This window comes from Lichenostomus cassidix, chromosome 4 (genome assembly GCF_008360975.1).
Source record: "Lichenostomus cassidix isolate B80296 chromosome 4, HeHo_3.0, whole genome shotgun sequence".
Taxonomy (NCBI): Eukaryota; Metazoa; Chordata; class Aves; order Passeriformes; family Meliphagidae; genus Lichenostomus; species Lichenostomus cassidix.
Genome location: NC_139484.1, coordinates 38,221,194 through 38,239,156, shown reverse-complemented (window position 1 = coordinate 38,239,156; position 17,963 = coordinate 38,221,194). Strand labels below are relative to the sequence as shown.

General features: G+C 37.0%; 1 long non-coding RNA gene across 1 annotated transcript in view; it reads right to left on the bottom strand.

Annotated features, from left to right (window-relative positions):
- LOC146438272 (uncharacterized) overlaps positions 1-17,391 on the bottom strand; it is a 120,027-nt gene extending 102,636 nt beyond the window's left edge. The window contains exon 1 of the long non-coding RNA XR_014852052.1: positions 17,319-17,391. This is a non-coding gene — a long non-coding RNA (uncharacterized LOC146438272). The remainder of the gene's footprint in view (positions 1-17,318) is intronic.
- Positions 17,392-17,963: the final 572 nt, after the last annotated feature.

The following is a 17,963-nucleotide window of genomic DNA, read 5'->3' as shown; positions in this document are numbered from 1 at the left end:
CTTTCAACACTTTCTCCCATAAGATGCTCTTGGAAAAGTTGTTGAAGTGTGGTCCACAGTGAAGTGTCATTGTTGTGGCCACCTATGAAGTACTGTGTCCAGTTCTGGGCTCCTCAGTACAAAAGAGACATGGATACACTGGACAGAGTCACATGAAAGGCCACAAAAATCATTGAGGGATTGTAACATCTCTCATATGAGGAAGAGCTGAGAGAGTTGCACTGAGAAAAGTCTCAGGAGGGGATCTCATCAAAGCATGTAAATATCTAAAAGTGAGGATACACAGATGGAGTCAGGCTCTTTCCAATGGTGTACAGTGACAGGACAAGGGGCAGTGGGCACAGACAAACATATGATGTTCTGTCTAAACACGAGGAAACACTTTGTTTGCTGTGAGAGCTACTGATTACTGAAACAGAGTACCCAGAAATGCTGTGGACTTTCCATCCTTGGAGTTATTAAAAAATCAGGTGCACATGGTCCTGGGCAACCTGCTCAAGGTGGTCCTGCTTGAACAGAGGCTCAGACAAGATATTTTCCAGAGATCCCTTTCAACCTTAACCATTCTGTGATTCTGTAAAATACATGTGGAAGGACAAACGCCCATTTAGATATTCCAGAACTAAAAATTAGCAGATGTTCACAGTGAAGTGAGCGTGTCTGTGTTTATCTCAGCCTGGAAACTTCAAAAACATAAACATGGAATCAATTCAGAGCACCATGTGTGTGTCTCAGCATGCACCAGCCAGCCAGTAATGTTCTCAGAAAAAAACCCAACAACCAACCACAAGCCCAGACCTCATGTGTCCTGCATGCCTTATCACAGGAATTCACAGCTCTTTCAAGACTTCACCGAACACAGGTCAATAGAATAGTATCTCTATAATGTAATTTTCTTTATATAGCCCCTGCAAGTACATAGTGGGATGATTCAAAACAGACAATAGTTCTCTTCCTGTTGACAAGATTGGCAGTGATTTACCTCTTTGAGGTGCTTTGCAAGGCTGGGATGCCTCTCACCTTGAAGAAGGACTGAGCTACTACAAATTCTGGTAGGCAGTATGTGGAAACTATACTAATGTTACTAAGACAGAAGTGTATTACAGAGTTCTCATCCATTCACATGCCTGCACAACAGCCCTTCACGGGGCCTATCCCTAATCAAAGATCTTCACACAGCAATCCGGACTTAGCCCAAATGAAAGGTGAGTAGGAGAATGTCACAAGGTTCTTTAGAAGGCACTGATCAGTTTTCCTGTTTTCCAGCATGTAACAGCTAAATACCACTGCTCCTACTTTGTACAATACTTTTTTAATAAATTTCCATTGCTCTAAACATGTATTTGTGCAGATGTGCACACACAAAATCCCACATAAAATCTGCCTAGTCTCTCAACAGCTAAGAAGCAATAGGAGCAACTTTGTCACAAACTGAGAAAGAACAGTTTTCCTTTTCAATTGTCCTAGGCCTCAAATTTTGTTCAAACTAATATTCTGAGTGATAGCGTGCATGAGTATTTCCAGCTCTTGTTCATCACTTGCTGTGCTTGGAAACAGGAGCTGACAATGAAAGCACCTCCGCAACAAAAATTATTGCACCACTGCTCTTCATTTGAACAAAAAGAAAAAGATGCTGAGATCAAAAGAATAAAATAAAAGGTTAAAAGGAAATCAAACTTGAAAGAAGGAAAGAGAACAGTTAATTGGAGGGTCTGATTCAGATGTGTTCTTGCAGTGCTCGTTCTTAATTTACTATCTGCTCCTCATCTCAGCACAGCAGTCTAACAAGAATTCCACTGCCTCCTCATTTCCCCCCTAGCTGTGCCCCTATTTCAGACCTGTGCTCAGTGTTACAGTATTCCCCCCAGCCTTTTTCTCCTATATTGAGCTTTGGGACCTTTATACATTCACCATCATCCCTGTAATTCTAGGGCACCAGACTTGCATGTTGGCACTGATGGCCTAAGGATTAGAATATTGTATAAGGCAGGTTTTTGACTTCAGCTCTATGAACTCAGTGCTAACACTAGGGAGATACTTACAAAGGCATAAACAAAGGAGACAAATCTACACAAAGAAACTGTGGAAAGAATCTGGCAGGAGGAGGGCGGAAAGAACAAACCAAGGTATTTTAGACTAAGAAAAGTGCCAGCTGTATTAAAGGTCTCTAAACAAATGAGAAAATTTGCATAGTAAGATTTCAGCTTGCAAGTAACTTTTTAAGGTATAAGATTTTAGAATACCAGTAGATAAAGCCAGAGATTTGTTTCACACAGTATAAATTAAAATTCTATTATTACTTTGCTGAATTACTCAGAATCAGCATCTTTTGCTTTCACCAGTTTCAGGCTTTATAGATGTTGTATATCTACTACAAAAAGACTTCCCAAAATATTTGCTTTGAAAGACATTATTGCTGTTTTTTTCAGATGCCTCCTTTTCTTAAATCAACAAATCAACAGGGGATGCATTGCCATTTATCCCATATCCTTCTATTTCTGCATGTTTCCAGTTGACTGCTAAGCTCCTTAATTCCAGAGACTGGCACACAATTAAAGCAATAAATTCTAAACAACAAGACATATACTGACAGAAATTATAAGACATTAGATTGTTGATGCTGATTCAACTTTGACTTCAATTGTATCTTCCTGTTTTTACTGCTATTCTGCCCAGAAAGTTGTGGACGTAAACTCCTTGACTGCCCTTGATGTCAAAGGTGCTTTGTGACTCACAAAGAAGAATATGCTGGCTGCGAGTGAAGTGAGTAAAGTAGCGGTTTGACCTTCCTGATATCAGGTGGACTACATGAAGACAGAGCAAACTGTATGCAACATGGTAAAAATAGATCAGGAACGTTATAGTATGTGGAACAGTGCATTATTTGTCATAATTCAGATTTGTCTCTTGGGACCATTAGCAGTCTAACGCTATCCCAGAATGTCACCTTTCCTAACTATGTAGACACTACATAGCATAGCAAATCACACAGGGCATAGCAAATCAAGTGTTATGTATAGAGGTTGTTAAAAGCATAAATAGTGAATTAAATGGCAAAATAAATAAATGCTATTTCTGATTCTTTAGCAGCCTTTACCCCACAGTCAACCCTAAAACATCTCACAAAAGACAAAATGCCCACTTCAGTCATGTCTGCTGCTGATCAAATTGATTCAGAAAAAGACAATATTTTATCCGTCCTCTTTGGAGTTCAAGTATGAATGGTGAAGCAAAAGAGAGTGAAACTGAGGGAAACATGAAAAGCTTGATTTGTTAGGACCCCTGCTGTCTGAAAAGAGATCAAAGCTCAGGAGGAGGCTGTAAAACAGCCGAATGCACTGCACAGAAACATGGCCTGTGGCAGCTGCTCTGGGCACGCTCTCACAACACAGGTGTACCTCCAAGTCTGCTCTGCCAGCTGAAACATGGGACCAGGCTACCTCTTCTCCTTCTTCATTATTTCAACTGCAGTCACTGAGGAGATGTGGGCTCCATCCATCACAATGCACAAATTCACAGTGCGCAGATTCAGCACAGGCCTAATTAAAGCTTTTCCTTTCATTTGTGGAGATAATTAGACTTTCATCTCACCAGGAAGCTTCAGAAAGATCTATTTCTTTCTTCAATAAGAGCTACATCAAACAAAAGCAGATTTTAATCGCCTTTTCTTTGGGGCATGAGTCAATAATGAAAGATGTCATGGGTAACAAAAATTGTGTGCAGGGGGAAAAAAGGAGGAAAAAAAGACCAAGCTATGTTCTTTAATTAACACCATGTTTGCAAACACCATTAATTTCTCTCATTAAAATGATTTTTATCTACAACTGATTGTTGATAAAACAATCGATTTGAACATCTCATCTGTTTCATGCTATGCAGGAACCCATCTGCTCTGCTGTAAAGCAGGAAGAATGCAGACTGTTAAGCAACATGTGAGAACAATAAAAAATGCATATGTGTGTGTCAGGATTTGTGAGGCTCACTGCAGGGCAAGGGCCACCTTTTCTCAGAACATCTATAAAAAATGACTTGGTAACAGGCCAAAGGACAAAATGTCACAAAGATCAGAAGTGCATAAATAACAAATGAATTAATATGTGCAGGAAGAAAGGTTCCATCTGTGTTGGGATGCATCAGTAAACAGGCTTGGAAAAATAAGGAGATTTCAGACACATTTAACACCACATTGTGAGCTGCTGTGATGTAATATTAGAGAAGAGACGCGCCGAGCTTACTGCCTTTTCCTTTTTCATTAGTAGTACAACACAAGTGCCCTTTCCTACTACCTTTCCCACTGGTGCAAGGGGAGAGCATTTTTGGCTCCAGGCCCAAGGCACATTATTTATTTATTTAGCCATTTGACACAGTGCTTCTGTATGGGCTGCCTGATGCGCAGGCTCACAAAGAGGGTGTAGCTGATTGTCTGTGGGAATTGAAGTCTGACAGTCTAAGGCAGGAATAAAGCACTCTTCCACCCTAGAGCTTACAGCAATCCCAAAGAACCGTTAGGCTTATAGCATTAAGATATTTAGTGAAGAGAGAGCTTGTTTAAGTATCATTTTAATGACAATACTTGCTTTGCAGCAGGCATGGAACTGTTTTTCATATTGGAAGAAATGCTAGCAGTAAAGATGTACTGTAGCAGTGTTGAGCTCGCTGTCAGTCTGCTTAATGCCTTTCTGGATAGGATAAAGTGTGGTGATTCATCAGAATCTGATCTGAACTTCCTCTAATAACAAAATACCATCAAACCAAAAGAATAAAGGATTAAATGTGCATTACTGAGCACTCTGCTGCTGTTGTGACCTGCCTGGAAAACTGATGAAATGAAAAGATTTAATGGAACCTTTTTTGAAGAAAATCTACAAACACCCTCAAATCTCACAATGTTGATGCTTGATTCATAGAGCCTTTATGCAGTTAATTCTGGCATATGGCAGTTGTTTGGGAAACCAAAGTTTGTAGGAGCTTGACAGACATTTCTTCTTGATGCATTGAGCCAGTAAGATCCCTGGTGAGTATCCAGATTCTAACTGAGCTGCACATGTCTGTTCTCATGACTGTAAGAGATGGAAGTTTTTCCTGTTTGGGTTCCTTTTTCTCAAGTTCACTTAGTCACTTAAAAAAAAACCTGCAATCTTCTTCTGTGTATCCTACTTTTATGGTAATATGCTCCTTCTCTCCAGTAAATAAGGATTGTTTTTATTTTAAATTAAGATGGCACATGGCACTGAGATTAGCCAATCTGCTAGGATCTAGTAGTTCAATGTGCTGAAAAATCTCTTACAACTCAAGATAGAAGGTTTTACAGAGGGTTTTCTCAATTCTCCTTAAAACTCTCAAAAAAAATTGAACTTTGTTGTTTCAGATAATTACCATAATTTCCCTTTATCCTGGGCCAAGATTTGCTTCTATTCAAGTCTTTTTAACCATTTACCTCAGTGGAAGTCTTATCTATTCCAAGTAACAGAGCAGTGAGGAGAAAACTCCAAATAATAAATATTTATTGAAGAATTTACTTTGAAAAAGAAAATGAAACTGAAAATGGTGAAGTAGGGAAAAAAAAAAAGAAAACTTCTGACAGTTTTTTGGGTGTGATATTGTTGGCTTCAAGGAAAGATGAGCTTTTCCTTTTTTTTTTCTTTTTTTTTCCTTTTTATTTTCTTTCTCTTTAATGATCATGTTGCATGCAGAAGGAATAGTGACTCATGGCCAGAACTCTGAAAGACCCAACAGCACTATAGCCCTTCCTCTCTCAAAGTATTCAAATCAAAACTTTGTCTAAAAGGGAATTCTACTTTGGAATGCTTCTGGCTCCCTCATTAGAATATACATATAGTTCTGATCCAGTATTTTTATAATAGGAAGCCATCTCCCCACTCATCCCCAGTAAAGTTAGTTTATGCAATATCAATATATTGTTTATACAGAGGATGCAGCTGATCTTCAAAAGTGAAAACACTCAAGAACAGGTGAACCCAAACAGATCTTTGCTAACTACCCAGATGATACTGCTGAGCTACAAACTGCTAGAGGAAATCAGAGGAAACCTTCCACCAGACACCAGATTTGCTCATCACTTTTAGTTCAGATCTGCTACTTGGTAGGTCCTCATTTCAGGAAAGAGGACAGGGAGATTAAGTTAGGTGACCTGCCAGAGGGGAAGGAACCGAAGACAAACAGAAAAGACTGTTCTCAGTTTTAAGGGCAAAAGTGGCAACGTACTTCTGCATTGCTTGTCTTAAGCTTTGGTAGGCTGAACTCCTCTACTGCTATCAGCTGCAGAGGAAGAGACAGTTGCCACTGCTTCTAATATTCTCAGCAAATATAGAGCAATATTTAGTTTCCAAAGAGCCTGTCACACTTTCAGTGGTGCTGGGACTGAGTGGGCACAAAGCTGTTGCTAATGAATAGGAAGGCTGGAGGCAGATGGTATCCAGATTTAAGAAAAATGTCACAAAATGGTAGAATGGGTGAAAAACTCATTTACCCAAACCTTTCCAATCAAAACATTATCCTGCATCTCTGTGTCAAGTGGAAATCCATTCCTATTTAACAAGTACATGAAATGCTCTCCAGATAGCCAAAGGACTGGACTTTCAGACTTCTCTACCAAGAGGAATATATATATATATATATATATAAAAAATACATATGCATTTACACATACACTCAGAAGAAAACGTGGAAGTTGAAATGTATTTTTTGTTACTGCTTTTTGCCTTGAATGAGCTTGGACAACTGACAATCTCCACTTGTTAAATCAAAAATCATAAAGATCTTAAAACTATAAAGCTTGATTGACAATCTGACTTCTCTTTCCTGCATTTTTTGCATGAGCAGTCTCGGGACATGAAGTCCAATCTACTCATTGTGTATCTGTGTGGGTATATTCTGTGTGGCATCAGCACAAACTGGTCGTATCTGCTCACCATTGCATCTACACACAACGAATATTTCCAAATCCAACTACTGTGTTTAACTGGTGGAACATTTCTAGACTTAGAAGGAGCTTCAGGATTACAATATTTTCTCTCATTTTAAACTTCAAGTACCCTGAAGTGACTTCCTATCTCTTCTTTAAGCATGTGTCATGTGAAGCTTGATGTGTGAGGAGTGTTTAATGGATGAAATTAAAAATATGTGGTTGATGGCTTATTTATCAACTCCAATTGAGACAAAAGTAGAATGTCTCCTTTTTTATATGTGTATATCCCATTGTACAAGACTGAGGTAGAAAGCAAAGCAATACCTAGATGATTAGTAAATTAGATTAATGGCTTATACGATAATCATATTTTATGAATGGCTTATTAGCAGTGTAATGAGTTATGACAAATTTTCATGAAGACTACTATTGTGTAGCACACACTGGCTTGTTTACAAATGTACAAATGAAATGGGAATGTGCCATTCTAGATGAATTATTGACTGATTAAATTGCCTTTGTACGAGAGCATCCAAAAGAGCTTTTAGACATCTGTACAAGGGTCATGTCCAATAATATGTTTTTACATGCACATATCCAACTCCTAAAAAAGTCTGAGATCAATTACCATTCTGTTGGCTTAAAAACTAACAAGCAAGCAAACAAAAAGAAGACTAAAAAATAAGTGACATCAGACTATCTTGTTTTTAGATTTTCTCCCTTTCTTATAAGACAACAAAATGCAATACTTTGGAATAAAAATATGCAACTTATTAGTTATAAATCTTTAAAAAAAAAAGGTTTCAATTTTTCACCTCTCATTTAAGCTGTGCTCTATTTCTTTCAGGGCATGACATGTAAAAATATTGACTACATAACTGGTATATGCTTTCTAAGCTCTGAATGGAAGCATACATTTTTAACAGTGGTAGCCTCCTAAAGTTAACTGATCTAAATACCATAAAAAAATCCCACTAATAAACCCTCCTAAACCCCCAAATAAATAAACAGAAACAATAACAAAAAACCCCCATCCAAAACAAAGGTCAGCTCAAGTAGTTTCAAATATTAGGCAGCAAAAGAGATGCCCTGAACAGATCAGGATCTCTATTAGTAGGTGAAAACCACTGACATATTTCACACGTGGAGAGCTATGTAAAGAAAAAAAAAACAAACAGAGGTTTACCTATTTAATCCTACATAATTTTTAATGTGAACCTAGAATGTAAAAACACTTCTTAAGAAGTCTAACCCAATATAGAAGAAATGGTGTGAGCCTATTTTAGAGCTAAAATGGCTTTCCTGATTGAAAACTGGGAATTATGATCTTTAGTATCCAAGTGTCAATGAAATACAAGTGCCCACCAGATTGCTAGCCCACCCATAGATTATTAATGCACAATTAATCTACTAGGGCAACTGCAGAGTGTCATTTAGCTTCAGAGACCATAAGTATAAAACAGCAACACACTGTGAAATTAATGGTAACACTTAAAGGTCCCATTGTTATTAATTCATTTGACATTCACTGTAATCACACTGGTCTTTAATGAATTCATTTGGCATGTGAATATTGCATGTACTTTCAAATGCACTCCAGTGCAAATCAGTGTTAATTGATGTCCTGAATTAAAATAGTTTTTCTCTGTAACTTCTTTTTTTAGCCTACCATACTTTTTTTCAAGGGTCTTTTCCTCAGCAAAATTTACACATGGAATATGCAAGCACATGCTCTTATAATAATTGCTTTAACTGGATGTCAATATTGCATACAAAAATGACCAAGCAATCACATGGTACTGAACCTCTGCAGTAGCTTGTTCTAAGGCAATAAACTCTAAACACCATTGTACTTCAGTAACTTCCTAGTGCCACATATCCTGTGAATATTTTCAGTTTACTGTTCTCCACAAATTGCCTGTGAACATCTCTGGCTTCTGTGAAAAGTGCTGTGGCCAATGGTTCTCTCTTATGCAGCTCAGTTTTATAGCAGGAACTGGCTGTATCTCTCTCCCTACACTCAGTGACTGCAGCCGTGCATATGGATAATGTCTGCATTTGTTCCATTCGGAATCGTCTCCTTCCCTTATATGTAAGGGAAGGAGACTGCTTCCAAGAACTGTGGTGGGCGGTGAAATTCCTCTTAATGTCACATGCAAGCATTTATTCTGAAAAATATTTAATATATGGGTAAAACAATTCCAACACAGTAGCTTGTCCTAGACAAAATACTTCAAACTAGAAAATCCTTCAGGCCAATGAAATAGTATTACCATTACACTTAATAAATCCCCTGACTTACTTCCTCAGATATCTAGTAACAATCTTCACATGTTCTTGTTTCCCAGAAAATTAAGGGCGTCTCGGGTTTGCAAAGGAGTCTCTGATGTCAAACAATTTCCTATGTTAAACACTTCTTCCGGCCTGTACGGAGTTTATCCAGGAATCTTTACATTAGCACAATATGGGACTTTGGTGTCTGACATTACATTTGTGGGCAATTGGTAAGCCATTCCTAAAATAGCACACAAACCCACAAAAATGTGGATTAAGAATGCCTCAGATGTAATGAAATTTGAAGGTAATATCAACAGCAATATATAAATGTGATTATTGTATCAAGTACAGGTAAACTAAATCAAAGCACATACAATAAGTGCATACTTACTGAAAAATGCTTAAAAAGTTGTAGTGCCATTAATTTTTGGTTGCCTCAGAGGGCTTGCATTGTTTTTCAAAAAATACAAGATTACTGTTATCTCCAATTCAAGACCTTCTTGATTCTCAATAATTTAAACACAGGTACCCCAAACTGTGACATAAAAAAATATTTCAAGCATTTCTACTTGGGCTGAAAAATACATAAAGAGAAAAGAGGTCCCACTGATTTAATTTGTTTCAATACTACTATCTGCTGGGAAATGTACTTTAAAAGTAATTTTTTTTTCAACTAATGTTTCCCATAATAAGTTTCTAATTTTTCTTTTGTACTTTACGTTAAAGCTAGAGAACACTATTTAAACTTATTCCATACAGTATACATATTTTTGTAGTAGTGAGTAACTCAGGATGCAGAATATAATAAAAATTCGAAATAATCTTGAAAATACTTCACAGAAATAGTGTCAGAATAATGTCTACTAGACTCTTGCTGCTGACATGCAAGACTTCTCTGAGATTTTATTGCCAAGGAAGGCCCAGTGAATAAAACTATTTTAAGAATGGATACAGACACATAAATCCGAACCACAAATCAAGAGTGTCTGGCCAAGTAGTACTGATTAAAGTTAGTATTTGCCTTCCCTCACTTTCTGTAACACATTCAGAATGATGAACATACTCTAAATGGAAAAGCAGGATTGCTGAATCTTCATGACTTGTCATTAATATCCTGGAAGTAAAGAACATGTCTTGAGGTCTAACTATGTTTTATTCTATTAGGTATTATTTTATTTGAACAGTGTCTGAGTTATGCTTCTCTTTAATTCAAAACTTTCAGTCATCATTTTCTTAATGGCATTTGAGGAAAGAACTTAACATTTTAATAAGCTAGCACTTTCCCATTGTCAAAAATCTTTCCCCCCAAACCACAAAACTGGCAGCCTTGTTTCACACCATCATGGAGCAGCAATACATACAATTAGGTTTGTCAGACTCCTTCCATTCTTTGAAGCAGGCAACAGAAATCTTAAAGGGAGAGTCAGTGAATTTCTGCCACTGGCCCTCCGAAAACTGCAAAATTAGACATGCATGTAAACATGTTGCTAATCTCTGGGAATTTAAATTTGTTTACACTAACTACAGATTTGCTAAGAATTTAGAAGTTCAATCATCTGAAAACTGTATAGATGAAGAATATTGTAGCTCAACACTGTAAAAGAGCCAGGCAGTACCTTCTGTATGGCTGGTTGCTTTTCTAACCACTTAGGGTTGTTCTAGGACCAATTGTGAATAAGGATAATTGTCTCACTAGTTCTTGGAGAGAGAAGAAAAAGCTGAAGTAACAGTCTGGCATATAGAGGAATCAGGAGCACTTTGCACAAACCACATTTTGCCAAGCGGGATGGATTGTGGCCTAAAGTCCTTAACCCTGCAAGAGTTTTCACATTGCTTCCTGACTCACTTCTACAATGCCAGAACAGAGGATATGTGTAGACCTGTTTGGTGTGTCCTCCCCATTTCTATAAATCCACATCTTTGTGAGGTGTCCTTTCTTGTCTGTCTGGAACTGGCTTTGCAATCTCACTGCCAGGGCAGATGGGACATCCATGTTGCAGTGTTCAGATGGTTAGGACTTGCCTACATTGCAAACTAATGACAAATGTTGGCGCAGGTGTAAATTTTAGTGTGCTAATGAGTTCGCCTCAAGTTCTTGCCTGACTTCTATGCTGACAGGATAATACTTCTACAGAGCGATTTACATAGGACTTTTCATTTGTTTTGTGCAAAAGATGGGTAAACAATGTTAACCAAAAGGAAGACTTTCTACTTTCTTAATGAATGAAGGAATATACAAAAATCATCCTGACTTCTCAGAATTTTGAGTGATCAAAATATGAACTTTCAAAAACTTAAAATCTGTACAAAATTGAAAACCTTAGACATAATGACAGTTATTCACATCAAGCAAACAAGCAAACAGGATAATAATATTTAAGCAATGCAGCACAGTGGTACTCTCAGCCATTCTCCAAACAGAAATGGAAACATAGTCACAGATTAATGAGATTATAAAATGAATTTAGCAAGCTTATTGTTATCTGAATGTTTATCAGAAACCTCTGAGGTTTGAAGAATTGCAAATGTCTAGGAGTGCACAAAGTATTCTACATGAAAAAGATACTGGCTTTGATATCATTGGAGAAAGGTGGATGAAGAAATTGGAAACTTCAATGACAGAAATATTCATAGCTCAGCTGTAAGGAGAATCCTCCATGAACGACAACATTTTTCAAGTATGATTAAGCTCATGAAATTTTTGCTGCACCTTAATATGAACCATAAAATAATCATTTTAGGTGTAAAGACAGCATAGCATGCAGAGATTCAAATCAGCACAGATAAACCCCAAAGTGTTTTCAACATTCAGTCCACTATTTGCTTCTCATCTCTGCTTAACCAAACCCAGAAAAGAATAAATATTTTGATCTGTGGAAAGATTTTTTATATAACCACAAGTTGACTAAGAATTATTAGATATTCGCACTATGTTACCATCCAGCTATATCAACAATACAGAGGGCTTCACTGTATGTGTACTGCATTTTTTTGGAGTTAGCTGCTGTTCCTGTTCCAAGGAGCTAAAATTCCAAATCTAAATACAGAAAAAAGGAAGCATACAGTGGTGTAAAGGTTTCTCCTTGTTGGAGATCAAATGAACACTTTGAGATTTCTTCACAGATTTATGTTGATTTGAACAGTGTAGTATCTTGGCAGCACAAACAACTACAGATACAGTTTTGAGAGGGAGGGAACATTTGGAGAGGGAACATTTTTCAAAGTAATGATTAAAATAGTCTATTTCCTCTTTAAAAATGAATTCCCATGAAGACAGTATTTCAATATTGTCAAACAGGATACAAAATAATCGACACTACTCCATAATATTCAGGCTTTCTCAGTTTCTCCCACTGAGTAATCTAGATCCTGTCTTACGACTGCAATACCCTTGCTCTCCTTTACTGTAATACTATCCAGATTTCTAAATCTGCCTTCTTACCTTCCTCCTTCCGAGCAAAGTTTTCTTCTCCTTCTCCCTCCTCTCCACAAACCTCAGAGCCCTTTTCAAATATCAAATACCAGAAAAATGCACAGAGATTGCTTTGCCAGCAAATGGGAATGTGGAAAAATAACTACACGAGTAAAATACAAGGTTTTCTCTTGTGCATGGGTACTCCTATTACATTTTATGAAGAGAGGAAAGCCAGAGGGTGAGAGCATAGAAGGCAACGTGTTTCTACACCTAACAAACATGCATGAACATCCCCCTGGCTGCCTGGCTGGCCAGACAAGTTGTATGCAACTTGTGGGCAGAATGCCTACAGGTGCACCTAGTGTGTTCTGCTGGTGCAGCCAGGAGCTCTACTCAGTGTGGATGGTCAGCCAGGCAGGCAGGCAGGCAGGACACCCTCACAGCTCCCTGGCCTTCATAGGAACAGAGCACCCATGTATCTCCTCAGCTGCTTTTCAGACTGGAGCTGATCTCAAGTCTGACTAGCTTTCCATATAGAAACAAATCTTTGAGGTGTATACAACAGTTAACCTCAGGATCTGCACATTTGCTGTAATTTAATGTCCTACTTGTTTAGCTCTGCAAAATGCAGTTGCCTTGATGAAGTTAGAGATGGCCCTTTTATAAAATAATCAATTCAGAAAAGATCACATTAAGACATTAGACCTGTTATTAACTCTTTAAATTTTTTTTAGTTGCATATTAATTTTTTCACATTAAGAAGCAGGAGAGATATTTTCATTTTTTAATATTATCTCATGCTGGTTTAAATAATTTGCAAATAGGAGGATTACAACTTTGAACAGGGAACAAATGACTATTCTGACTCCTAGATTAAAGCAGACTTTGGAAATTCCACTGATAAAAATATCTGCCATGATTACTGAAGAGATAGTGTTGTTGTTTTCAAAAGTTTAATCAGCTTAATTTTAGGCAAAACAAGTAAGATATAGCTGAGAAGCAGGTAAACTGTCTGTAGTTTGTAAAAATTATTACATATTATTTCCACCCCACTTGTCTGCACTATGTTAATAAGAAGGCATTAAACAACAGAAGAAAAGCTGATGAAAAAACCATGAAAATATATTTTTACATGGAGCTTAGAAATTTGACATAAAGACAGTGGATAATAATAAATTACTAATTGTTTTCACACCATGTTTATTGAAAGCATACCTAGAATGTATTTTAGTACTGTCTTGGGAGGAATGATTTCAGCAATGCTTTATTGTAAAAATAAGTTCATACAATTTCACTGTGTGAACCAAACCTCTTCATTAAATTTTAAACACTACAATGTCTTTTTAGCCATTATGCCACTATAAGAGCAAAGGCATTGGAAATGTATGGGTATATATAAATATACATACATATATATGTATATATCTGGTGGGAATTTATGGAAAATGCAAAAGATGTTCAAAAGCAGATGACTATTAGCATAAACTGTACAGTGAGCTGCTCTGCAATATTTCTAGCTTTTTTGCTTCTACGTGCATTGAACTTTTAAGCTTGCTGATTCTGCCTTGGGCAGAAGTGGCACAAATTTAAAAATGGAGGGTAGAGCAGTCTTATCATTTGATCTCATTTATTTCAGGTGCCATTGAAGTAAAATCCCATGATCTTGTGGAAAGCTTTACACTATTTAGCTTATTGTAAGGTTGAGAAAGCATCTATTATGTTCTAAGACAGAGAAACTGTTACACTCTCCTTGTCTTTGACTCGTCACGTGCAAATACAAATGGAAAATTCTTGTATTAGAAACGAAAAAGAATTGTCTAATTGTAGATGAACACTATCACAAGCCAGGAATTATATATCTACATGCTCTTAACCTATTATATCGCATTTGCTTTCATTCTCCTATCACACTGATGTGTACATTTGTGGCAAACACTGGCAGCAGCAGAAGGGCACGTTAGTTTTTATTATAATGTTTGTTTCTGTAATGATCTTTCATGACAACATACTTATTACATCTATAAAGGAAAATATCCTTTCTTCAGTAACAGAGCACTGTTCTTGAGAACACCAACAATATTATGATATCAAGGGCACTTCACAGACAGGAGTCAGATTTTAAATAACAACAAATAAAATTCCCCAAACCTTGTGTAATCACCCTGCTTATTTTTGAAACCTAGAAAATGAAGGTTACTGAAAGATGTCCCATTAGAAAACTACAAAGTGGTAAAACAAAGAAAATATTTTTTTGGTGGGGGGAAAAGGAAGAAAACCCCAACTTTAAATCTGCATTCTTCCATGCCATGAAAAGTTTCAAATAAATTTGAATTGAAATTTATTAAAATTTAGCTGAAACCCAAGTTGAAGTAGACAACACTAGCATCTCAGGTTCCTGATGATCTAATAGCTTTGACAATTGTAACATAGCAGTGGATAAAAGGGCCATATTTTCTTTATTTTTCCCATGGTGTTCTGTTTCTATAGGATCTAGGGTTTGTAAATAAGCTGGATCATACCAAAGGCATTCTCTGAGTACACCAATAATGTAGGAATGGCATAAATCACACTGTCGTACTTGCTAGACTTCAGTATGCCTTCAGTAGCTGCTCATACATAGCTTGAAACTTTACAATTGTTTTGAGATAAGGTTCTTTTGCTTTGCTTACTTAATTAAATGATTAACTTAAATTCCATTTTATGTAGAAAACCTGGATACATTCAGGGACACAAAGTCAAGGCAGTAGCTAGGGCACTCATCTGCAGTCAGTCTATATTCACTTGGCAGCAGGAACAAAAGCAACAGGTGAAGGACAAGGGACAAGTGAAACTGACACCAGCAAACTCTGGAGTCAGAGTAGTCCTTTGGAATGTGTAGGTATCTATTTAGATTTCTTCTGAGCTAGAAGAAAGGATTCAAGGAAATTGAATTGGTTTTCCAAAATGTGGGTGACCAGCCTGATGATCAGACCATAGAGGCAAAACCAGGGTAGGTTGGAGTGCCTTCCTTTTCCTTGCTGGCTTTTTTTATTTATTTTTTTTTTAATTCCCTGAATTGTGCATTACATTCTGAGCAATTTTTATTTTCTCATCAAAAGTGATCTTCAATTCCAAGTGTCTCCTAAAAAGGCATTTGCTAGAAGTTAAAGGTCACTAGGACTCAGAAATCATTCAGCTCAGTTATTATTCTTGGGAATATTCATCATATCAGCCTATGGAGACATTAGCAATGTGGCTCCTAATCAGGCAGCTCAGGGAGGCCAAACAAAGGTTGAATGTGCTGAGTCTACTGTGGCAAACTGCTAGTGTTATCCCAATATTACACAATGCTTTCCTTATGTTCTAACATACTAAAGGGTAAAACAATGACAGGGTAACAAATCTGGCAAGTTTCTATGCTGGCATCATGCTTATCATACTGACTAATCAAGCTGCTTTTGCTGATGAACTGTGCTGACTCATCAAAATGAGTAAGCATTGGCAAAGGCAGTGCTGGTGGAGGGTTGTTCTCAGACTCTTTAAACATCCCCTGCCTAAGCCTGCCTTTTCTAGAAAAAATATATCACACATGACTACTACTGGGAAAACATGGCTGAGGTACGGTATGTATAAAAAGGAAACTTGTGAATATTCTGATGTTACTCTCCGTCTACATAATTCTTCAAGTTTCACTACATTATTTGTGCCTTTCCTGTGCTGCTTCCCCTCTATTTAATTTTGCATTCTTGTGTATCTGGCTACAAACACAATACCTCCTTTCCCTTCCCTGCCTTTATTTCTATCACATATATTCTACTTTAGAGACAGGTTAAAATTCTTCAGGTGCTGTATTTCTTTTCCTTTCTTTGAAAAAAAAAAAAAAATGACCTTTTCCTTGAAACAGCAAGATTGGAAACAAATCTGCTTGTTACAGTTGAGATTTTGACCTGCCCCCTAAACTGCACATTGACTTCTAGCTCTGAGAACTGGTTTTGATGGTGATGTGTGTCACTTTTTTGTAATGCTAATTCAGGCAGAAGCCATTTATCATTTCTGAATATAGAGAGTGTCTGGTGTGACACTGTGCTGACTTATTCATAAAATGATACAGATCAAGAGAAGCAGTGTAGCTTAGCCTACAAGGACCTAGACCAGGACCAAAACATTTACTTTCTATTCTTGCTTTGCTCTATGACTACAGGAAAGACAATTGTTTTCATGTATTTCAATAGCTACTTCCTGATAAAAAGAATAACGTGAGAGCAAGAATTACCAATTTTTATAATAAATACTGAGGTAGATCAATATCTGGTCTCTCGTATTCATATTTTGTTTGTGCATTTCTTTATCGGCAGACAAAAAAAGGCAATGATAAAATGAATTTTCTTCCCCTCTTTCTCCTTACTAGAACAGACATAATACCCCAACAGTATATCAGCAGATTTCTTGGTTCCATGGTTTCTGTGCAAAAATCTCACATGGGAATATTACTGTATCCAGACTTAGGAACATGCAACAACCAGAAAATCCATGACCAGGATAAGAGACAGGTTAAATCCATTTAGATCAGATACCAAAAAGTAAATTCTTTTACTTTTGGAAAAATCCCCAGTACGTTTGAAATTAAGCAAAATCATTGACATTTTAATAAAACACAGAGAGTTTAGTTGAATTCTAGAACTATGTTTTTCTGAAATATAGTAAAACTGAATTTCATACCAGGCCTTGCTCAGCACAATGACAGCTCCGAAGAGATGTTATCCAAACAGAACTGTTGAAAGGTCTTATTCTGTAAGAGAACAAAATTAGAGATTTTACATCTCTGATCACCAGTCTCACTCATCTATTGTGTTATATTCTATGAACTCAGTCAGAGAATCCATATGCTTCAGAATGATACAGACTGCCTGTGAAACTGGGAAAAAAACCAACCATTGTCTCTGTGCCTTAGTATCATACCTGTAGAATACTTCATGACTGAGCTGTGAGCATTAAGTTATTCCTATATTTGCCTTGCTTCACTTTATAACCATAAAGTATACTTCAGACCATTACTTAGGAAAAAATCATTGATTATTTAATCATTGTTACCAAGTTGTAGAATAAAGTGTAATTTTCTTCCTCCTTTCTTTTCATTCTTTGTCCCAGAAAACAGAATTTTGCAAACTATCACAGGTTTTTGTTTTGTTTTGTTTTTTTCCCCCCTACCTGATGCAATAGCTTCTATAGCATCACCACTAACTGAGCTAGATTCTAATGCTCTTTCACTGCATGCACAGAAAATAGGAAGGGAATGGAAGGAGTGCAGGCTAGCTCCTGATCTCCAATTTCTTTCATCTTATGCTCTCTCTCTTTACCTACACC